This window comes from Hydractinia symbiolongicarpus, chromosome 1 (genome assembly GCF_029227915.1).
Source record: "Hydractinia symbiolongicarpus strain clone_291-10 chromosome 1, HSymV2.1, whole genome shotgun sequence".
NCBI lineage: Eukaryota > Metazoa > Cnidaria > Hydrozoa > Anthoathecata > Hydractiniidae > Hydractinia > Hydractinia symbiolongicarpus.
In genome coordinates this window covers 8743663-8767962 of record NC_079875.1, presented here as the reverse complement: position 1 = coordinate 8767962, position 24300 = coordinate 8743663, and positions in this window count along the sequence as shown.

The following is a 24300-nucleotide window of genomic DNA, read 5'->3' as shown; positions in this document are numbered from 1 at the left end:
ACCTGGCGTTGAACACTGTGGAGTGCTTAATAAGAGCCGTAAACTGTGTCACACAATCAGGTGGAGCGCTTTAGTACAGGTATACAGTATGTCGTAAATCAAGTGAAGCGCGTATATGCACCATTATGGTGTTGGGACTGTAGCATATTTTTAAAAAATAACTTTCCCTCAATAGCTTAAATAAAAATAGAGTTTACAAACCGTTGTTACCCTGCAATAGCAAAAACAATCGGTCAATATTATTTTATTTTTCAGAATAACCTTTTCTGAAAGTTAAAAAATTAATCGTGACACCGGCTGAGCGCTTATTACAGTTAAACGGTGTTGTACAGGCGCATAGGGACACACCCAAACAAAACTTTCTCGCAGACTCTGTTTAAATAAGAACACAAGAAACAGTCCATTGTTGCACATCCATACAGCCGGGATTACCGAGAAAAGGTTTAAAAATTCTCACTGTGGGCTGACCCCTTTGTACAAGCGCATAGGCGTAACAGTTACACCAAAGAGATATAATATTTATTTCTTTTATTAAATCTCTTTGGTTAAACAGAGTTGAACAGGCGTGTAAGCGTATTATTCTTTTCCAAGAAACTTCATTGAAACTTTAGTTTAAATAAAAACACAGGGAACAGCCCGTCGTTACTGGTCCAGCTACAACAATCGCTCAGCCATTTTATTAGCAGAAAAGGTTTTCTGCATTTAGCATGAGAATTATTGCTTAAAAATATTGTTGTATAGCCAAACTGCATTTTTATACTTTCACTTCTCTAGCTAAATAGCCACAGCCTCGAAATAGAAAGAAATGTTGGCTAGGATAAAAAGCTTTTATACCATACTGAATAGTAATAAGTAATGCTCTAGATGGCTAGCTAGGTAGCAAAATCTTCGTTTCTAGCCAAAAGTTCTAAAACTGGTGTGTTTAAGACCTTTGCGTGGCTAAAAAAAACAAGACCACTTTCAATATCAAAATGGCCTTTGTCCAGCCGCAAAATCATCTTGGATTGTTTTTTTAAGTGAAAATCTTGGTTTGTTTTTCAAAAGAATTAGGCATCGTGATTGGTATATTACGTGCGACCGGTCAAAAAAAAGTCGGTAAAAATGTATCGCATTTGGTATCGGAGCGTAGTTTACGAAATATCGTGTTCCCGTAACGGCACGCGGCTTTCGCAGACACACAGACAGACGGTTATTATTAAATAGAGTAGTCGGTAGCCCGTGGAATAGATCAACGGGAATTCACTCGTCATACATACTTCTTGTATTGGTATTTCGGGCTTCTTTTTTTCACCTGGTATAAAATTTACCTATGGTAGTCATATGGGCCCTGGAAAGATATACTTATGGACACTAAAGTATTAAAAAATGCATGTTTTTGTTTTCATAACAACCTATAGTTTATCAAAAAATTTAGGTCGACATAAGGCTCAGAACATATTAACACTATACTGAGTCTCAATCGACTTTTTAAGCTTAGAAAAATGTACAAAAAGAAAACAAAGTAGAGTCAGGCAGCTTTCTCGTAAATGACATATATGTAGCAATGATCACATTTTTACAGCCAGATCTGGAATAAGTACAAAAAGCTGCATATGGTTTTCAAAATTTGAATTTTAACATTTTCTTATGCTTTTAAAGATTGTTTAAGAACATTATTAAAACAATTTCAGCAAAAAATATGTACACTCAGCTTCAGTGATCTTATAAAATAAAATCTATGGCATAATCAAAACAAATTTACGAAGAAATAAATTCGAATTTATACCGAGGCACTTTTTTTATTATAATTCGTTTTGATAATCTTAGTCAGAAATAAAATAGTCAACAAATAATCCACTTACAAAAACGCCTTAAAATCCACTGTTCCTCTCATCATAAGTTTGTTAATTTCTTAAAAAAGGCGGGAATAATTAAAACTTCTTTAATGAAATAGACAACGCAATGTTAATTGTCCACAACTCTGACTGTAACAAACGGCACCAAGGCAACAATAAAAGTTAATTACCATGAATTTTTTTATAAGAAACTTTTTAAATTAAATCACGGAAAAAGCAAAATAAAATTTTAAAATAGCGTTGGAAAAAGTTAAAAAAGTTTTAGCTATGCGCAACCATTGCGTGTATTCGTAACAAAACTTTTTTCTTGCGCACAGACAGGCAGACTTTTTTTTAAATTGTTTAATATTGCAACTCAATATATTATGAAATACCCCCGATTTTTATTTGAGCTCTGCGGAGAAGTGTATGTAAACAACAAATGTGCGGGAAAATTAAAATTTGGCAGAGGAAATGAAATGGAGAGCAAATTAGGTAGACTTTCGCTTTCGTTTTTTAAATAAGACACATGGAAAGCTGTAAACTGTATTATTCAAAAATCGTTTACGTGGTTTTACTGAGAATGCATTGGCAAAAGTAAAACATGCGAGGTTTGTATTTAATCTAAGTGTTGACGTGGAAAGAGCAACCCTTACGCTGAACGTAACCGTTAAAATACAATTAAAATTCTTTTTGTAGCGAAGTCAGGAAAGACGAGAATGTAAAACGTTTTTAAACGGGGTGTTAACAAATGGAAAAGGGTGAGTGGAAGAATATAGTGGCGATGGGCGATATCTTAAAAGTCGTTATCGTCTCGCGTGTAGCAAACGTGCTCCACAATTTCGCTTCGCTCGCGAAGCTAAATGGCTTCGTAAAAACAGTGTGATTATCGACTTTTTTTTAAACAAGTAGCTTTAATTAAACCTTTAACATAAAAACAGCAAATCTTTTTTGTTTAAAGCCATTTTTCACTAGATATTACAATACGGGATATTCCAGACCAGCGGATCTGGTCTTTGAAATTATCTCTGGCATCATGAATTTTCAATCAGCAGCCGTACTGCGGCTGTTCGCCTGTCCTTTAAAAACAGGTTTTGTAAAGGGTCTGTTTCAAGTAATAATTGGATTCCCATGCTTTAGTGGCGATTATTGCCTAAAGAAAAAATAATCTATAAAGATGTAAAATTTCTCCTTTCTTGTTTACGTATACCACGGTGATTCGTGGTTTTCAAGTTATCACTCTACTTTTGTAGAAGCGGAAATAAGTGCAGGTAAAAAATATGAGTAGTGGAAAGATTTTGTAATTCATGCTGTAATGCAAATTAACAGAGAAGCGGAAATAATGGGGTAAGGACAGTATTGGGAAACATTTTTTTGCACTTTAAGAACATTTCTGTTTGTTTTTGTTTTTATTAATACGCTTTGTCAGTGCGTAGTAATACAACAAAATAATTCAATAAAATCAAATGAAAATTTGCCTTCTTCCTTTTAACACTAGCACATGCTGGGCAGAGCATAATCACTTTATTCTTACCTCTGTGTTAAATCACCCTAAGTTTCCGCAGGGTACCCTGGACATAGAACCTCTTCATAATAAAAATTATCTTCGGTGTCAGCAAATATCATTTAACGGGAAGAAAATTGACATCAAAAGAAAGACTACAATGTATTTAATGACACATCCAGGCGCAACTTGATTTTACGCGTATTAAAAAATTTTTGTCTCATGATTTTGCGGAACATAATAGTTATGCATATGAGATGCACATAGACAAGTTAAAAATATTTTATTTTAGGTATATATCTGGCTTGTAATGTTTGTAGAAAGTGCTATAATGGCTTTTTACATGAAATAAATTCGGAGGTTTTAATGAGAAAAGGATTATAACCTGCGGTGCTTTTCAGACAGTATTACAATATTAACTTCGCATGCTTTCCTAAATTTTATAAAAACATATTTACCAAGCGTAAAATTTTAGTTTAAAGGCTTTTCGCTTTTATTATAACTACACAATGAGTTAGTAATCATTACATTGTATCTTGTTCATGTAGGGAATTCGTAACACGGTTACTGAAGTCCCACGACATTTTTAATAGAGAAATTAATCAACCAAAATAATTTAATTCCATGTTGAGCGACAGGAGTTGTGTTGTGAAGTAAAAAGAAAAAAAAATAATAACCAACATTGGCGTCGGAAAATTTTGTAGTTAGTAGCCAATGGTAAGTTGCGTTTTTACTTGCTTATTATCTATTTTTTTATTTACCTGATTAAAAAAACGCTGCATCTGTTTTTAATTTATTTATAGAATGACAAAAGAAACTTCAGAAGCAAGAAATGAAGTGAAGAATGTAGTTAGAAGTAGTAAAATACAGTTAGAAGTAGAAAATGAAGGTTAGAAATCGAAGTGGATTTGAATTCACAAATAGTGAGAATTTTGATGTTTTTGTATGTTCGGGTTTTATGTCGCTAGAGCTACTACGTGTTACTTTTTAAAAAGATTTAAGCCATTTAAAAAAAAGTTTACGTTTGGATTATGCCAACATATTGGTTTACCTTTTTTTGCATAATTAATTACGCAATAGTTTTGCAGCGGCTGTTTTAAAGTCGATTTTGTGTGTCAATTCCGCAATATACGCTTCTTACACAATAGTTTTGCAGCCGACGTGGTAAAGTCGCTATCGTAAACTATTTATTAAGTAGCCTGAAAAATAACTTGATCGCTAGAGAACTGTATTAGACACTTGAGAAAAAGATAAAAATGTGCCGTGCATATATGCGATCACGTGACTTTAGGACTCTGCGATGAAATGCCATAATAATAATTGAACACTCCCCCACCAAATATTTACGGGGCTAAATATTTAAAAACTCCCTAAAATATAAAAAATAAACAATATACACAATGTTTAAGTAGCCAACTTCCTTAGTGATTGGGCTAAATTTAACGGCTTCCCTTCAAGGTCCCCTGTTCGTCTTCTCGAGGTTGTCATTAATTTCCGAATTCTTAACGTACTCGATTAAAAAAAGTTTGCTGAATGGTCTTCTAAAAATCAAGGTTCGGGTTCATACCAAGGCTTCACTTACTTAATTATCTTGTCCCTTATAGAACTCGGTTACAACTTTAATTCTCAACAATGATCCTGACATTTGTTCGTCACTACATCTTAAGGCGTTTGATTTGCAAATTAGAGTTTTTTGAAAACGATCTATAAGTTTCCCGTAAGTTTACTACATATTCTTTCCGCCAACGCTCCCAAAAGTGATGGATTAAAGTGTTAACTTTAGTACTTATGATGCGATATCAAAAGATTTATACGACAACTGAGTGGCGTTGTTAGACATACGGCTAAGCAGTCTGCCAAACAATAAATTATTTGGGGCTACACAGTCTGCAAATTCATTTTGATAAACGCAAGTTAAAGGTCGATTATGTGAAATCATTTACACTTCGAACAGTATGGTTTGCAGCTCTTCGTAAGACAATTTAGCGTTTCCTAAATCCTTTCCTAACAATTCCTTAGTGCTCCGAAAAAGGCGGTAAAAAAACATGCCAAGGGGCTAACGGTAGATTAAAATGCCACTGTACTCGCAAGTTTGAGACAAAACTTTCAACCTCTCCGTGATATGAGCCTACGGAAACAACGTATAGAGGATGCGGAACTTAAACTTGGTGTTAGGTCTGGTAGTACTGCTCTTACTGGCCGCGCATGTATAACGTAACCCAGACATTGTGCATAACTGTATGCTCTTCTTTAATGACCACGTTTCAAACAAAAACTGATCCAGAATTGTCTAAGCTTATCACCTAAAACAGGCGACTGTCATTTAACCGAAATTCAGGGCGGTGATTGGCTTGGATACTTACAGCTCCTTCCTTTATAGTATCGACAAACGTTACATTTGTGTAACAGAGATCTATCCATTTCTCACCCAGTATCTTTGTCTAAATTCCGTTAACCCCATTTGGTATGGGGGGCATAAAGTATAAATTTTTAAAGTCTAATAACTTTTTAAATACTGGATGAAATTACCTGAAATCTTGTGACTTTTCCTAACTTTTATTGAACTTTCGGAAAATAAAAAAAAAGTATTTCCAAACATTGTTTTGTCAATGTCACTTTGTCCGCAGGTGGTCATATCAACTTTTTTAATGTAGTGCTAAAAATAAATGCTTTTTAAAATAACCAGTTGTATGAATATGTGATTCCTCTGATGACACGTCAATCTAAATATTTTGACACTAATTAAGTCACAACATATTGATGCTTCTTTGTGCCAAGTTTCGTCACTTAAAACCAAACCGAACAAAAGTTACAGCCCGCGGGCACTTTATGACCCCTCCCATACTTACAAGGGTCAAAAAAGCCCATACCAAATGGGGTTAAGCTAGATACCCACTGTGCGTTTAAGTGCGTATGACTGCGTATATATACTTATAAGCGTATATATGCTTATAAGTCCGTATATACGCTATACGCACTTATAAGCAGTTTGACGCACTTATACGCTCTTATACGGACATAAACGTCTATCGCGCAAACCAAAACTTTTCGATATTGTCGTTTAAAGTTCAAAGAAGGCCGGCACTTCATTATAGTGAAAGTGTGTTTTCACTTTTTTTAGTGATCTGTTACGCGCATGTACTTTTTATTAGACTTTTATTGGTTATAAAGGCAGTTTATGAGAAGCTTGTCTTGATTTTCATAAAAAAACTTAAAGTTAAAAGAAGGCGCTTCTCAACCGGGATATTTTTTCAAAAATTGGTGTCTTCTCTTGCAGTCCGTCCTTTTACTAAACTTAATAAATGTTGTAATCCGTCTGGACTCATTCTTAAGTACCGATTATTATACACTATCATCTTTCAAATCTTCATATAGAGTATAAGAACACCGTGTGTGTGGCGTTATTGATAGATTTTCCTCACCCATAAATGTTATTTTTTTAATTTTCAGTTTTTATTTACTTTGATCTTTATATCGGTGGTAAAAATATCAAAAGAAATCTTCGATTTCTTCCTAAGCGCAAATTATACGCACTAAGATATGATCAATTAAACGCGAATCATACGCACTGAGATATACGCACTTAAACGCACAGTGGGTTCCAAGCTTTAGATTCTGTTTCTGAGAGGCATGCTTAAAGCGTTTGTGTACATCGATCACAATCAAAGATGTAAGCGGGTGCGATTGGTTAAGAATAATCGGTTCCTTTGTTTCAGTCGATAAAGTTTGGCGATTCGTTAGAACTACTTAACATGTTGTAGGTCGCCTTTTGATTTCTAGAGAAGGTGGAACGACCTTTTGTTCCCCAATTGAATGACTTAAATGAGAGAGTTTGAATCTACGTTTAACTTCTACCTCACCCATCCCGTCCAACTCTGACAAAATATTTTCCTAACTGTCTATTAATTCGTCCTTAATGTCTTCATCCCAACTCATTTTGCATTTGCACAGTTCCTGTTATGGAAATTTTAAGCTGATGATACCAAGCGGATCATAAAACAATGAAACAACTTTTAGAATGTTCCTTTTTGTCGGATGCAAAGTTCGAGCTAACTGAACGAGTCCATTGAAATCAATAATTAAAACATCCCGATTGTCGTCCCAAGTGACTCCCAGAATTTTCTATTTTGAAACTTTCTGTACTATAATGTCTTAGTAATAGTTAGTTGAAAAATGTCCCTAAGCTCCTTGTTGTTAGTTCTCCATTTCTGGAGTAGGAAATAGCCTTCTAACAAACGTAGGCGCAACTAATTAAAGAGTTTTAAAGCTTTTTCTACGGTTACACTTCCCCCCGATAAAATTATCAACAAGAAATGATTTTCAAACGGTTTTTACGAATTCAGGATCAATTTCGTATTGTTTCATATGTTCACGTATAGTCTTGTAACCAAAACGGTGAGCTGGTGACACCAAAGACTAATCGAGTAAAACGATTTGGAACGATGATGGGTTTCTCTGCAAAATTTCGTCAAACAGAGACATCTCAGATAATCCCGATCAGCTTCGCTTACGCTTTTTTTGAGGAACGCCTTTTCTATATCTGCGAAAAGAGCTATCGGGTAAGCACGAAAGCGTGGAAGTATGATACAACATAGGCGTGAGCTGCTCACCATTTTACAAACAGTCATTCAAACTTGGTCCATTCTTTTTCACAGAAGCAAAAGAAAACGACGCACACTTTACTTGTATTTTTGTCATCAGAAATTATGGGTTGGAGTGGTAATTAGTGCGTTTCTCCAATTTTGCAAACAGTTTTGACCTCTTCTATAATTCCCAAATGTTTTTGTTCTAGAAAATTAGCATTATGCTTTCGCAAAAGCTCAAGTTCTTCTTTCAATTTCCCGTGCAGTTGTTTACTGAGCTCGAGATTGTCTGACAAAATGGCATGGTTTTTTTTTTTAAACGGTAGCGAAATTTCATATCTATTTTCAATAGTTTTAGAAATAGTGTCCGCAAATTTATCATAGTACGATTTTTCGTTCTTTAGTATATCTATACTTTCTAATTCTCCAAACCTTTGTAATTTATTTCCGAGAGATTGAACTTCATTATGTACATCACACTCAATACGTAGCATGTGTAATAGGTTGTTAGCGCTCTCCGGATTAAACTTGCTCGCGATCGGTCCACTTAGTACCATACCTACCTCCGTTTCGATAACATCTACTCCCTAAACGTACACTAGTACTTTTCACGTTTCTTTAAAATACAATTCCAGGAGAATTCTGATCTTATTAGCATGTCAACCTCCTTCTCAGACCCCAGTCAGCCAACTTCAATCCCTTCAAGCTAACAAAATTTTCCCGCGCAAAATTCACAAAGTGTTTCTTAATAAAGTTGAACATGTCCAACTTCTAAAAAAAATTATAAAACCTAATAAAGTTGTAATTTTTCCTGTTTACACAGTAAGCTTTTTATCTAACATTTAAACTCCCGTTTAAACTTACTGTGTATTTTAGCCTTTAGTTTTCTAATATAGCTTTTTGCTAATGCGTTGAGATAAATAAGACCTTTGTGATACAGAGTCAAACAAACTTGGCTTGGTGGTGAGGGCTACTTGCCTTTTCTAGCATAACGTCAGTGATTTGCAGTGAAACATAGTTGTTGATGTTTTGCACGTGAGTCACTTTAGTTTCAGAATGGGAATGACTATCAGTCTTTTCACGTTGTGTCAAATCGCGGAGTTATAAACACTTTCGCAAAAGAAACAGGTTTTTGTTTTTGAGCAACCTTTGATCTTGTGATTTTTTTCAACCACAAAAAGCAAAGGTTGACTTTTCTTAAAATTCCCTTGCAAGCAATACTATCAGTGACAACGTAACATTTATCAGACCAATGATTTTTGTTACAAAAAACACAACTAATCCAATTAGATCGAGTCAATAAGCCTGCGCTAGTCGATCTCTGCTCATCAATCTGCGAAACAAAATTGTTCTTACTACCTTCATATTGGTCTTTGCGGTTTTGACTTACAGGGTTGATTGGTACTATACAATATTCTCCAGCTCTAATTTCATCGCAGATTTACTTAAGGAGCCTGGACAAATACCAAAACCCTTCCTTCCTACTAACGTTCAACTTAAAGTCAAGGGGAAGTCTTTCCATAATAATCAGTGATAATTACAAACCATAACTTCTTCTATCTATACCCAACCTTTCCAGACTTCGAGCGTGCAATTCACATCATCCTATAGTTTGCGAATTTCTTGAACATCTCGATCGTTGTAAAACTTCTTTAATTTAAGCAACTCGTTCATGTGCGTTCGGTTATTATCATCTGCGTGTTTCCATATCATTCTTTAAGAAGCTTGAGCGTCTTTTTATAATTCACTTGTTTGAGGTAAGCCAGAGATAGAGTGAAGGGCATCCTCTTCGAGATAAGAACACTAATAATTAAACTTTTCGGTGTTGCTGATTTGTGTAGATGGATGTACTGCTGCATGAAACGAGTCCATAAAAGTTTGATCAATCAACCCTTACGCGCACGCCAAACTCTAAACTGCAATGCTGCAATATACATACGACGTAGTTCTTTATGTTTATAAAAATATATGCATGAGAATTTTGCGTGTGTGTTAATTGTGCACATCTTCTTCCTGTGCATTTATTTTTGCAAACAAAGACGCTCCACCATATCAATTTATTAAATACATCGATCTTATAAAATTTGGTAAAATGTAAGCGAAAGGCAAATTATATTGTAAATGATAAAAACGGAATTCTTTTCGCCACGTTAATGTCATGGAAACAAAGAGAAGAATGATTTCGGAAGCACTCCAAAAGAAAGTAAACTTTCCGGTTCTGCTTTTGTTATTTGTCTCCGCGCCATAATTGCACAGGATTCTTTTTAACGAAGTTTGCTGTTGGTGACAGTTGTGGTAATAAGTTTTTTTAACTACAGCTATTTCCTTTTTCGAACAATTAAGATTTACTCGTATATTATCTATTTTATTTTACTTTTTCTCACTGTAATAATGTATGAAAAGGACGCCAGAATATAATTCATCTCTCATCAAAACCTCTCCAAATTTATTCATTTAAAAAGTTGTCATGGCACTTTGTTAAAAATAATGGTGGAATTCTACAGACATATCAAGCGTGTGGAGAGACATACCTTAAATTAAATACTTGCCGGGAGACCCGGCGTTGAAACGCTGTGTTAAGCAAAAAGTAACTGTGACCCGGTGTTAAACGGTTGACCGTTTAATAAGAGCCGTGAAGTGTGCCACGCATCCAGGTAGAGCGCTTTAGTACAGGCATATAGTATGTCGTAAATAGAAGAAATGGCACACAACTTTAAGGTGCTTTCGGGTCAAAAGACACTTTTCCACAGCTGAAATAAGAACACAGTTTACAACCGTTGCTACCACATCATAGCATCATAGCAAAAACAGTCGATCAACCTTTATTATTTTTCGGAGAATGTTCCCGGTGAAAGGTCCAAAATAAAAGGTACTCCAAGCTGCGCGCTGAGTACAGGTAAACAGTATCGCCATCCATATAGGTGTAATACCTTTTTTTTTTGAAAAAAAAATTATCGCAACTTCGGTTAAACAGCCACTCTGTTGTTAACACTGAACTAAGCGCTTACCATACCGTGTTGCATATCCATATAAGAGTCGTACCCTTTTCAAAAAAATGATTACAGCTTCTGTCTATACAAAAAACAGGAAGCAATCTGTTATTAACCGGGGCTGAGCGTTTAATACAGGCAAATGGCGTTGGACATGTGGATAGGCGTAATACCCATTTTCCAAAAAACTTTGCCGCAACTTCGGTTCGAATTAAAACACGGAAAACAACCCGTCGTTACCCGTCCAGCTAAAAAACCAGGTTAAGTTCATACATAAGACATAACTTCAAGGTGTAGCTACCTAACTGCACTTAACATATAAAACATATTGTTCAAAAAGTTTGTTTTTGCTAGCAAAACTGCATTTGGCTAATTTCACCTTTCAGCCAGACGTAACTAAAGTGCTTGCTAGAGAGCCACAACCACAACATAAAAATGAATAATAACATACCAAACTTTGACAGAATAAGAATAAATAACGCTAGCCTTAAAATCTACGTTTGTAGCCAAAATCTTAAAACTTAAGATTTATCTATGGCTAGAAAACGTGATGATATTTTCATCTTAACATGTGAAAACCTACCAAAAATTAAATATTCTTTTAGATACAAAGTATTAGGAAAGAAGAAATGTAAAAAAACCAGACTTACTAACGCCAAAGCCACAGCTTTCAAATTGACCGTAGCTCTGATTAGGAAAAAAAAATGATATAATAGGCCTAGCTTGGCTAGTATAAGGTTGGAAAAAATCTCAAGTCGGCAAAAGTTTTAAGTTGGCAAAGATTTGAAAGTCAGCAACAATAATAGTGACTGGTACAAAATTTAGTCACTTTTATGTTTGGAAAATTGTTGAAAAAACAGTTTATTTCAAAGCAAATAGTTTTTAGATAACAATTTTAACTTAAAATTAAACTCTAGTATCGAACATTTGTAACTTAACATTTTTGTCTTCTACTGCGTTAAAAGAGGAGTGTTAACCGACGAAAAAAATTAGCGGGTAGGAAATAAAAATATTAAATATTAGCCACTAAAGCAACATTTGGACACTTTAGCCCCGCCTTTTTACCAATCAAATACACCAGCAGTCTACAAGTATATCAAGCTCTCATGTGCTTCTGACATAACCATTTAGATTTATGGAAATAAAAGATGATTCCGAAACCTTTATGGATACACACAATTTAGTCTGACTTGTATTATTTATGTATTAGTTGGACTAGTTTCGTTTACTTACCACCAGGCGTTTAAAATATATATTTTTCAGACTCGCTAATCTCTAAAAATACAATAATACCCGGTTACCCCAAGCTGTACCGCGATATGTCGCCCGCGATATGCCGACTGAGCTTGCGAGGTCGATGCTATGACAGAGGGCAATATTTTCGGTACATCACGGGGTAATCCATTATTATTGTACTTGTTAACTGTCTAAGTTATATTACAACAGTAATAAGAACTTCGGTTAAATTTTTTTTATAGTAATATAATTCACTGGCACTACTTTCGTTAACACTCGAGGTCAATATTCGAAACAGTCCTGTGTAATAAGAAATATATATGCAAAATTCAAAAGACCATATAAAATAAATCCTCGTAAACAAAACATTACGATGTTTGACACATGATTCATTTGCATTCATCGACCATGATGCCCCCGAGGTTGATATGACGGAAATAAAGCTCGAGGTTGAAAACTTGCAGAAGAATATCAAGGAGGTGAAGGATAAAATCATGTAATATGATAGCGAGATCAAGACGAAGGAGGGTAAATTGAAAGATCTCAAGAAGCAGAAGGACGGGGTCCGAAGGTTTCATTGCCGATCTTGAGAAGGATATTAATCTGTTGAAGAAGGATCAAAATTTTGCACTGGGTAGGCATGGTCTACTTTCCTCCGAGATTTTTAAGCATCTGGGGAGTATTAAGTCCGAGTTGATGAAATCGCTGGAGATTACATGCCTTTGCTTAAAAAGCTTAAAACACTCTTCAGGGAGCAGGGTCTTACCATAACCAGCATAGTCTCCGCTGTGGGTCTGCTGGTTTCCATTATTGCCCTTGCCGTTACAGGAGGGGTTGGTGCAGCAGCAGGTGCTGCAGGGAGAAGTGCCGCAGAGGGTGGTGAAAAAGAGTTCTCGCAGAAGCAACTCGAGAGGCTTGATAATATCTGGCAGGCAAGGCGGGTGTTGCGTAACCCGGGATCATCGGTACGGTAGTCTTGTTTTTTCTGAGGGGAGCAGCCAAAGTTATCGAATATGCGGTCAAACATCTCTATTTCGCCATCGCGGCTGCTGCCGGATATTTCGTGCTCTATATCAGATAATAGGCCTATTTTTCAGTAATATATATGCGAGGATGAGGCTGACCCCTGTTATGATAATAATAGTCTTGGCATCTTCGTGTTGATTTTGTGGGGGTTGTTTGGGTAGTGGGGGCGTAACATGTTTGGCGTGTAGGAGGTATAGATGGTATGGCCTGTATAGTATGATCAGGCGTATGTATGTGAGACATAGGATGAGTGTTATGCTTGGGTGGTAGTTTGATATCTGCCACATGTCTGATGGTATGCCTGAGAGGTGCGGCATGCCACAAAATAGGCCTATTATTCAAGTCAAGCCTGATACCAATAATCGCACTTGCAGGGCAATCAAAATATTATTATTATAGTCAAACATTTTGCCATTTCGCAGATTCATATCGGAGGGTAACATGTACACGTGATGTGTGACAGCGAAGTTCACCGGGGTCCTGGCATATTGCAGTACCTTCTGGAACTCGGTGATGTCATGTCTTACATTTTCTTGCCTTATGACTATAGCCTCAAATTTGTGCAGTAACATTTGCCTTGCTTTATAATTGTCTCCATTAGATCCAATCAGGGATGCTTTGGCACCTGCTTGAGATCCCAGCAATAGGATCACATAAGCCCTTATACTCTCACTCAGCTTAGTCAGGCCCTCTGATGTCAGACCTTTGCTTTTGGGCATAATAATCTTGTCCCAATCACCGTCAACCTGGGGCCACCATCTGCCATCTGCCAATGACGACGTGACAGCCTTGAATTTATACAGGGCATTAGCATCTGCACCGTACTCGCGGTATACCAGTGCGTATCCAGATGTGGAGTAGAGGTTTTTATACTGTTCGAACCCATCGTCATACGGCATGGGTACCTTCATCCTTGCCAGGATGCGACGCATATGGTAATAGACATGGAATTTAAAAATCGAGTTGATAAGGGGTACCGAGACCGTCATGTACCTGTTACAGATGCCTAGGGCTGTTGTTGAGCAATTGGTGGCAAAATTTACCTGAGTATTCCAATAATTTAGTGCCTGTCCCTTCCATTTCACATTAACGGGGTCATCAAGTTAGGTCGTTGGGACCTTTATGGCGTATTTGGTAAACTCCGGAAAGGCCACGGAAATATGGGACTCCTTACTCACGTAGAGGTCTTGCTGCTCCAAATTTGTTACACCAAGTGGCTATTCTCCTCTGTTGGAATTGTATTTTGCCACGGGGTTGTATTGGTATATGTTCTTAAAATAAAGGGGATTAAACAACTGTATGTTACAGACATCGATAAACCTACGATTTTCGAGGACTACCTGGGGCAGGACACACGTATAGCTCTGAAATCTACCAGCATTAGACCAGGATGACTGAACTTATCTAGCAACAACAATGTCACTATACGTAAAGTGGGGCCTGATCACAGAGTTACTCCTATTGAGATTATGAATGGTTTGTATAGGATCGAGGATATCGCGGCAATTATCAACAGCCAGGAGCAAGAAAAAATCAAACTGTTTGTTTTGAAAAATGCCTAATGTAGACTCAGTGTTAGTGACGTTTATACGGTGGTGATCGGTAGGCAATTGCAAGAGCTCCTAGACCTACCCTATGACCCCGCAAAAAGTATTACACAAAGGGTGACTATGATGTCATTTTGACTGTCTTTTGGATGGGAAAAAAGTCTAAAATTCTGGCCCTGCTTCCTAACAGGAAGTTAAACGCCTGGAGAGACATGTTAAGCTGGACCTTTGATACCCCTGTATACCTTCCACTGAAAGGATCAACAGATCGTCTGGAGTTTATGCTAACAGACGTCTATCATCACGAGAAGAACGTCACGTTTTTGTGACATCACAATGCATTTGTTGATAGAATAAAGATGAGAGATATAAGGAAACTCCATCTGAGTTTGCCGAGTGGATCTGCGCAAGACTCTGATCAGGATGAGGGACAGGTTTTCAGACTCAGGAAAATCGAGGACATTGAACAATATCTCCGGGACGAGATAAAGGAGCGGACTAAAATTGGAAAAGAATTTAAATGCACAATACGTGGGTACGCTTTTGCGATCATGGTCTGCTTGGCGTAAGTGTGATTACGTCAGGGCTTGGGATTGGAGCTATGGGCTCGGGTTTGGGGTTTCCCTAGCCTGTGCCATGGGGGGACTCGCAATTGCCGCCGGAATAGGGAAGGTCGGTCTCCGAAATGCCTCTGAACGGTTGCGTGTTAAGTCCAAACAACATGATAGTATATGGCTACTCGCAGAGGCGAAACTAATCTCGATTGTAGATCTGATCAGCAAGTCAATGAAAAACGGCGTTATCAGTGATCAAGAGTATAGTCTAATTAGCCGTGAAAAGGAAAGATATATGTTGTTGAAGGAGCAAATGCGTCAGAGGTTTAATAGGATCGTAAATGTCATCAATGAACAGGAAAGAGCCCAGCTAGTTGCTAATGGTAGGGAGGAGGTAAAAGACGAAATTTAAGAAAAACTTCAATCTGTGCAATATGTAAACACTATGTAGAGTCTCCACATGAATATATGCCTTAATTTGTATTATATTTTTATAGGTCTTGTATATATATATGGTTTCTTTCTAATCCTTAACCAGCAACCATTTTTTTTTTTAAAGTCTTTGTGTGTCTGGGGGTAGTGATTTACCTTGCATATGCACCGATGAAATAGCTAGAACGGCACTCACCTGGCAGGATTCGTCGTAGGGTATCGGCATACTTTGGAATTTGGTTGTGATCGCGTGGTACGGGAGTTTGGCGTTCATGTATCGATCTTTTTTCACAGGTTCCGTTTTCAGATACTCGGAAATCAACTCTTCGAACTTTGACCATATTTGACGATACTTCGTGATCCAGTCCAGTCAACAGTTTTGTTGCACATCTCCTGTGTATTGAAACAATCTGATATAATTCAAGCATGCGTGGATTCTTTTTACCGGCCCCATTACACACTTTTTGCGTTTTGAACCGGTCTGGGACATGTATGAGCACCCAGTGATTTTTTTTCAACAACTTTGTTACACACGTCTTGCGTCTTGAATCGGTCTGGCACGTATTGGAGCAGCCAGGGATCCTTTTTAACAGCTTTGTTGCACATGTCTTGTGTCTTGAAACTCATCTTTATTAGTAGTATTATCTTACTGGAATTGCTGTAAGATAACGTTTCGGGCCAATCCCCACAACTTCTCAAGGCCTGCCTTTTCATCCTCTGAAAAGCACCAATCGATGACCCCATCTGGATACCATGTTACTGGGGCTAGATTCTTCTTAATTCTAGCCTTTTCAGCTGTCCTTTGACGGTAGACTTTTCGCCATTAAGGCTTGGCGTTCCTATTTGATATCATACTCGGGGTAACAAACCAATCCGGCACGCAACCTAACACCCAGGGGTTCTCCTCAACAGTCCCATTGCACATGCCCTGTGTCTTAAACCTATCCTGCACGTCCTGCAGTGCCCAGGGATCCTTTTCAACAACTTTGTTGCACATGCTTTGCGTCTTGGACTTGCTGGGAACATGTCTTGGGTCTTGAAATGGTCCGGTACATGCCCCAATAGGTAGGGACTCTTTTAGACAATCCCATTACACTAATTTTGCGTCTTGAGCAAGTCCGGTACATCCCCGAGAAGGTAGGTGTGTTTTTCAACAACCATATTCCATATGCCTTGGGTCTTGAACCTACCCGGAACATACTGGAACATATTTGAATCATCCTCAACAGCATTGTTACACATGTCTTAATTTTTGAACCTATCCCGAACATACAGTAGCATAAGTAGCTCCTTTGCAATGACACAAATACACATGTCTCGGGTCTTGAACCGGTCCGGGATAAACGCGATAATATGGAACAGATCGTCAACATGTTTAATCCAATGTTCCTATTGTTTTTAATATGTTGAAGAAAATAAGCCTTACGTAGTTTATAATACCTTTTAAGTCCACGGGTTTTTGCGATATCACCTATTTGCTTGACGGTGTATGAATCAATATTATATACACGGTTTTTTGAAAAATAATTTTCTGAAGAAACAAGGTGAAATTAACGAATAGATTTCCTAGAAAACAATGTGAAATTAACGAAAAGATTTCCTAGAAAACAAGTTGAAATTAAAAAATAATTTTCGTGAGGAAACAAGGTGAAATAAACACATTTTTTCCACAAATAATAATATATTATTTTGGGAAAGTTTCATCAGAAAATTATTTTTTATTTTTAAAAAGTTTCCTCAAAAAATTATTTTTTATTTTTTAAAAGGTTTCCTCAAAAACATATTATTTATATTCACCTTGTTTTCTAGAAATCTATTCGTTAATTTCCCCTTGTTTCTTCAATCTGATTTGTAATTTTCACCTTGTTTCCTCAAAAAATTATGTTTTATTTTTAAAAAATTTATTCCTGAATTTCACTTTGTTTCCTGGGAAACTTATTCGTTAATTTCACCTTGTTTCCTCAAAAAATTATTTTTTATTTTTGAAAAGATTCCTCAAGAAAATTATTTTTGAATTTCACCTTGTTTTCTAGGAAATCTATACGTTGATTTCACCTTGTTTGCACATATAATAATATATTAATTTGTAAGAGTTTCCTCAGAAAATTATTTTTTATTTTTAAAAAGTTTCCTCAAAAAATTATTTTTGAATTTCACCCTGTTTTCTAGGAAATCTATGCGTTGATTTCACATTGTTTCCACAAATAATAATATATTAATTTGTAAAAGTTTCCTCAGAAAATTATTTTTTATTTTTAAAAAGTTTCCTCAAAAAATTATTTTTTATATTTGAAAAGTTTCCTCACAAAATTATTTTTTAATTTCACCTTGTTTCCTTAGAAACTTATTCGCTAAATTCACCTTGTTTCCTGGGATACTTACTCGTTAATTTCACCTTGTTTCCTCAGAAAATTATTTCTTATTTTTAAAAAGTTTCCTTAAAAAATTATTTTTTATTTTTAAAAAGTTTCCTCAGAAAATTATTTTTTATTTTTGAAAAGTTTCCTCAAGAATATTATTTTTGAATTTCACCTTGTTTTCTAGGAAATCTATGCGTTGATTTCACATTGTTTCCACAAATAATAATATATTAATTTGTAAAAGTATCCTCAGAAAATTATTTTTTATTTTTAAAAAGTTTCCTCAAAAAATTATTTTTTATATTTGAAAAGTTTCCTAAAAAAATTATTTTTTAATTTCACCTTGTTTCCTTAGAAACTTATTCGCTAAATTCACCTTGTTTCCTTTGAAACTTATTCGTTAATTTCACCTTGTTTCCTCACAAAATTATTTTTTAATTTCACCTTGTTTCCTTAGAAACTTATTCGCTAAATTCACCTTGTTTCCTGTGATACTTATTCGTTAATTTCACATTGTTTCCTCAAAAAATTATTTTTTATTTTTAAAAAGTTTCCTCAGAAAATTATTTTTTAATTTCACCTTGTGTCCTTAGAAACTTATTCGCTAAATTCACCTTGTTTCCTTGGAAACTTATTCGTTAATTTCACCTTGTTTCCTCAAAAAATTATTTTTTATTTTTGAAAAGTTTCCTCAGAAAATTTATTTTTAAAAAGTTTCCTCAAAAAATTATTTTTTAATTTCACCTTGTTTCCTTAGAAACTTATTCGCTAAATTCAGCTTGTTTCCTGGGATACTTATTCGTTAATTTCACCTTGTTTCCCCAGAAAATTATTTTTTGTTTTTGAAAAGTTTCCTAAAAAATTATTTTTTAATTTCACGTTGTTTATTCTTAAAAAGTTTCCTCAGAAAATTATTTTTTATTTTTAAAAAGTTTCCTCAAAAAATTATTTTTTATATTTGAAAAGTTTCCAAAAAAAAAATTTTTTAATTTCACCTTGTTTCCTTAGAAACTTATTCGCTAAATTCACCTTGTTTCCTGGGAAAATTATTTGTTAATTTCACCTTGTTTCCTCAAAAAATTATTTTTTATATTTGAAAAGTTTTCTCACAAAATTATTTTTTAATTTCACCTTGTTTTTTAAGAAATCTATTCGTTAATTTCCCCTTGTTTCTTCAATCTGATGTGTAATTTTCACCGTGCTTCCTCAAAAAAATATTTTTTATTTTTGAAAAGTTTCCTCAAGAAAATTATTTTTGAATTTCACCTTGTTTTTTAGGAAATCTATGCGTTGATTTCACCTTGTTTGCACAAATTATAATATATTAATTTGTAAAAGTGTCCTCAGAAAATTATTTTTTATTTTTAAAAATCTTTCGCAAAAAATTATTTTATATTTTTGAAACGTTTCCTCAAAAACATATTATTTAATTTCACCTTGTTTTCTAGGAAATCTATTCGTTAATTTCCCCTTGTTTCTTCAATCTGATTTGTAATTTTCACCTTGCTTCCTCAAAAAAATACTCAAGAAAATTATTTTTGAATTTCACCTTGTTTTCTAGGAAATCTATGCGTTGATTTCACCTTGTTTGCACAAATAATAATATATTAATTTGTAAAATTTTCCTCAGAAAATTATTTTTTATTTTTAAAAACTTTCCTCATAAAATTATGTTTTAGCTTCACCTTGTTTCCTCAGAATTTTAGATGTAATTTTCACCTTGTTTCCTCAAAAAATTAGGTTTTAACTTCAGTTTGTTTCCTGAAACACTTATCCGGTAATCTCGGCTAGTATGGGGGGTCATATTAACCAGGATTTTCCAAAAACCATTGGCAAACTCTCATGATAATTATCATACATAATTTCACTTGCTACGTCACAACTTTTCGTCACGCCCCATGGCGGAAAGTACCGCTGACCATCAGCAAAAATTCTCTATCCATCAATGCATTAAGTAAAGCTCGGTTCCTTCATGTGCAAGTGGAACAAATCCCTATCGTGCAGTGCTTAGTCATGCATATCAAGGTTAAGTCCCTAAAAAATGAGCAGGTTGAGTAGAGGAAAATTCCCAACATGCTCGTCAAAAATTTGCATAAATGCCAGAGCACCCATTTTTCAAAAAACCGTGTATATAATATTGATTCATACACCGTCAAGCAAATAGGTGATATCGCAAAAACTCGTGGACTTAAAGAGTATTATAAACTACGTAAGGCTTATTTTCTTCAACATATCAAAAACAATAGGAACATTGGATTAAACATTTGACGATCTGTTCCATATTATCGCGTTTATCCCGGACCGGTTCAAGACCCGAGACATGTGTATTTGTGTCATTGCAAAGGAGCTACTGATGCTACTGTATGTTCGGGATAGGTTCAAAAATTAAGACATGTGTAACAATGCTGTTGAGGATGATTCAAATATGTTCCAGTATGTTCCGGGTAGGTTCAAGACCCAAGGCATATGGAATATGGTTGTTGAAAAACACACCTACCTTCTCGGGGATGTACCGGACTTGCTCAAGACGCAAGACATGTGTAATGGGGTTGTCTAAAACAGTCCCTACCTATTGGAGCATGTACCGGACCGGTTCAAGACCCAAGACATGTTCCCAGCAAGTCCAAGACGCAAAGCATGTGCAACAAAGTTGTTGAAAAAGATCCCTGGGCACTCCAGGACGTGCAGGATAGGTTTAAGACACAGGGCATGTGCAATGGGACTGTTGAGGAGAACCCCTGGGTGTTAGGTTGCGTGTCGGATTGGTTTGTTACCCCGAGTATGATATCAAATAGGAACGTCAAGCCTTAATGGCGAAAAGCCTACCGTCAAAGGACAGCTGAAAAGACTAGAATTAAGAAGAATCTAGCCCCAATAACATGGTATCCAGATGGGGTCATCGATTGGTGCTTTTCAGAGGATGAAAAGGCAGACCTTGAGAAGTTGTGGGGATTGGCCCGAAACGTTATCTTACAGCAATTCCTGTAAGATAATACTACTAATAAAGATGAGTTTCAAGACACAAGACATGTGCAACAAAGCTGTTAAAAAGGATCCCCGGCTGCTCCAATACGTGCCAGACCAATTCAAGACGCAAGACGTGTGTAACAAAGTTGTTGAAAAAAAATCACTGGGTGCTTATACATGTCCCAGACCGGTTTAAAACGCAAAAAGTGTGTAATGCGGCCGGTAAAAAGAATCCACGCATGCTTGAATATATATCGGATCGTTTTAAAACACAGGAGATGTGCAACAAAACTGTTGACTGGACTGGATCACGAAGTATCGTCAAATATGGTTAAAGTTCGAAGAGTTGATTTCCGAGTATCTGAAAACGGAACCTGTGAAAAAAGATCGATACATGAACGCCAAACTCCCGTACCACGCGATCACAACCAAATTCCAAGGTATGCCGATACCCTACGACGAATCCTGCCAGGTGAGTGCCGTTCTAGCTATTTCATCGGTGCATATGCAAGGTAAATCACTACCCCCAGACACACAAAGACTTTAAAAGAGAATGGTTGCTGCTTAAGGATTAGAAAGAAACCATATATATATACAAGACCTATAAAAATATAATACAAATTAAGGCATATATTTATGCGGAGACTCTACATAGTGTTTGCATATTGCACAGATTGAAGTTTTTCTTAAATTTCGTCTTTTACCTCCTCCCTACCATTAGCAACTAGCTGGGCTCTTTCCTGTTCATTGATGACATTTACGATCCTATTAAACCTCTGACGCATTTGCTCCTTCAACAACATATATCTTTCCTTTTCACGGCTAATTAGACTATACTCTTGGTCACTGATAACGCCGTTTTCCATTGACTTGCTGATCAGATCTACAATCGAGATTAGTTTCGCCTCTGCGAGTAGCCATATACTATCATGTTTTTTGTACTTAACACGCAACCGTTCAGAGGCATTTCGGAGACCGACCTTCCCTATTCCGGCGGCAATTGCGAGTCCCCCCATGGCACAGGCTAGAGGAACCCCAAACCCGAGCCTATAGCTCCAATCCCAAGCCCTGACGTAATCACACTTACGCCAAGCAGACCATGATCGCAAAAGCGTACCCACGTATTGTGCATTTAAGTTCCTTTCCAAGTTTAGTCCGCTCCTTTGTCTCGTCCCGGAGATAATGTTCAATGTTCTCGATTTTCCTGAGTCTGAAAACTTGTCCCTCATCCTGATCAGAGTCTTGCGCAGATCCACTCGGCAAACTCAGATGGAGTTTCCTTATATCTCTTATCTTTATTCTATCAACAAATGCATTGTGATGTCAAAAAACGTGACGTTCTTCTCGTGATGATAGACGTCTGTTAGCATAAACTCCAGACGATCTGTGGATCCTTTCAGTGGAAGGTATACAGGGCTATCAAAGGTCCAGCTTAACATATCTCCCCAGGCGTTTAACTGCCTGTTAGGAAGCAGGGCCAGAATTTTAGACTTTTTTCCCATCCAAAAGACAGTCATCTTCATCTAATTGTGGAAGAATAAGTCTCAATTTCTGATATGTATCAGTTTTATATATGACATCATAGTCACCCTTTGTGTAATACTTTTTGCGGGGTCATAGGGTAGGTCTAGGAGCTCTTGCAATTGCCTACCGATCACCACCGTATAAACGTCACTAACACTGAGTCTACATTAGGCATTTTTCAAAACAAACAGTTTGATTTTTTCTTGCTCCTGGCTGTTGATAATTGCCGCGATATCCTCGATCCTATACAAACCATTCATAATCTCAATAGGAGTAACTCTGTGATCAGGCCCCACTTTACGTATAGTGACATTGTTGTTGCTAGATAAGTTCAGTCATCCTGGTCTAATGCTGGTAGATTTCAGAGCTATACGTGTGTCCTGCCCCAGGTAGTCCTCGAAAATCGTAGGTTTATCGATGTCCGTAACATACAGTTGTTTAATCCCCTTTATTTTAAGAACATATACCAATACAACCCCGTGGCAAAATACAATTCCAACAGAGGAGAATAGCCACTTGGTGTAACAAATTTGGAGCACCAAGACCTCTACGTGAGTAAGGAGTCCCATATTTCCGTGGCCTTTCCGGAGTTTACCAAATACGCCATAAAGGTTCCAACGACCTAACTTGATGACCCCGTTAATGTGAAATGGAAGGGACAGGCACTAAATTATTGGAATACTCAGGTAAATTTTGCCACCAATTGCGCAACAACAGCCCTAGGCATCTGTAACAGGTACATGACGGTCTCGGTACCCCTTATCAACTCGATTTATAAATTCCATGTCTATTACCATATGCGTCGCATCCTGGCAAGGATGAAGGTACCCATGCCGTATGACGATGGGTTCGAACAGTATAAAAACCTCTACTCCACATCTGGATACGCACTGGTATGCCGCGAGTACGGTGCAGATGCTAATGCCCTGTATAAATTCAAGGCTGTCACGTCGTCATTGGCAGATGGCAGATGGTGGCCCCAGGTTGACGGTGATTGGGACAAGATTATTATGCCCAAAAGCAAAGGTCTGACATCAGAGGGCCTGACTAAGCTGAGTGAGAGTATAAGGGCTTATGTGATCCTATTGCTGGGATCTCAAGCAGGTGCCAAAGCATCCCTGATTGGATCTAATGGAGACAATTATAAAGCAAGGCAAATGTTACTGCACAAATTTGAGGCTATAGTCATAAGGCAAGAAAATGTAAGACATGACATCACCGAGTTCCAGAAGGTACTGCAATATGCCAGGACCCCGGTGAACTTCGCTGTCACACATCACGTGTACATGTTACCCTCCGATATGAATCTGCGAAATGGCAAAATGTTTGACTATAATAATAATATTTTGATTGCCCTGCAAGTGCGATTATTGGTATCAGGCTTGACTTGAATAATAGGCCTATTTTGTGGCATGCCGCACCTCTCAGGCATACCATCAGACATGTGGCAGATATCAAACTACCACCCAAGCATAACACTCATCCTATGTCTCACATACATACGCCTGATCATACTATACAGGCCATACCATCTATACCTCCTACACGCCAAACATGTTACGCCCCCACTACCCAAACAACCCCCACAAAATCAACACGAAGATGCCAAGACTATTATTATCATAACAGGGGTCAGCCTCATCCTCGCATATATATTACTGAAAAATAGGCCTATTATCTGATATAGAGCACGAAATATCCGGCAGCAGCCGCGATGGCGAAATAGAGATGTTTGACCGCATATTCGATAACTTTGGCTGCTC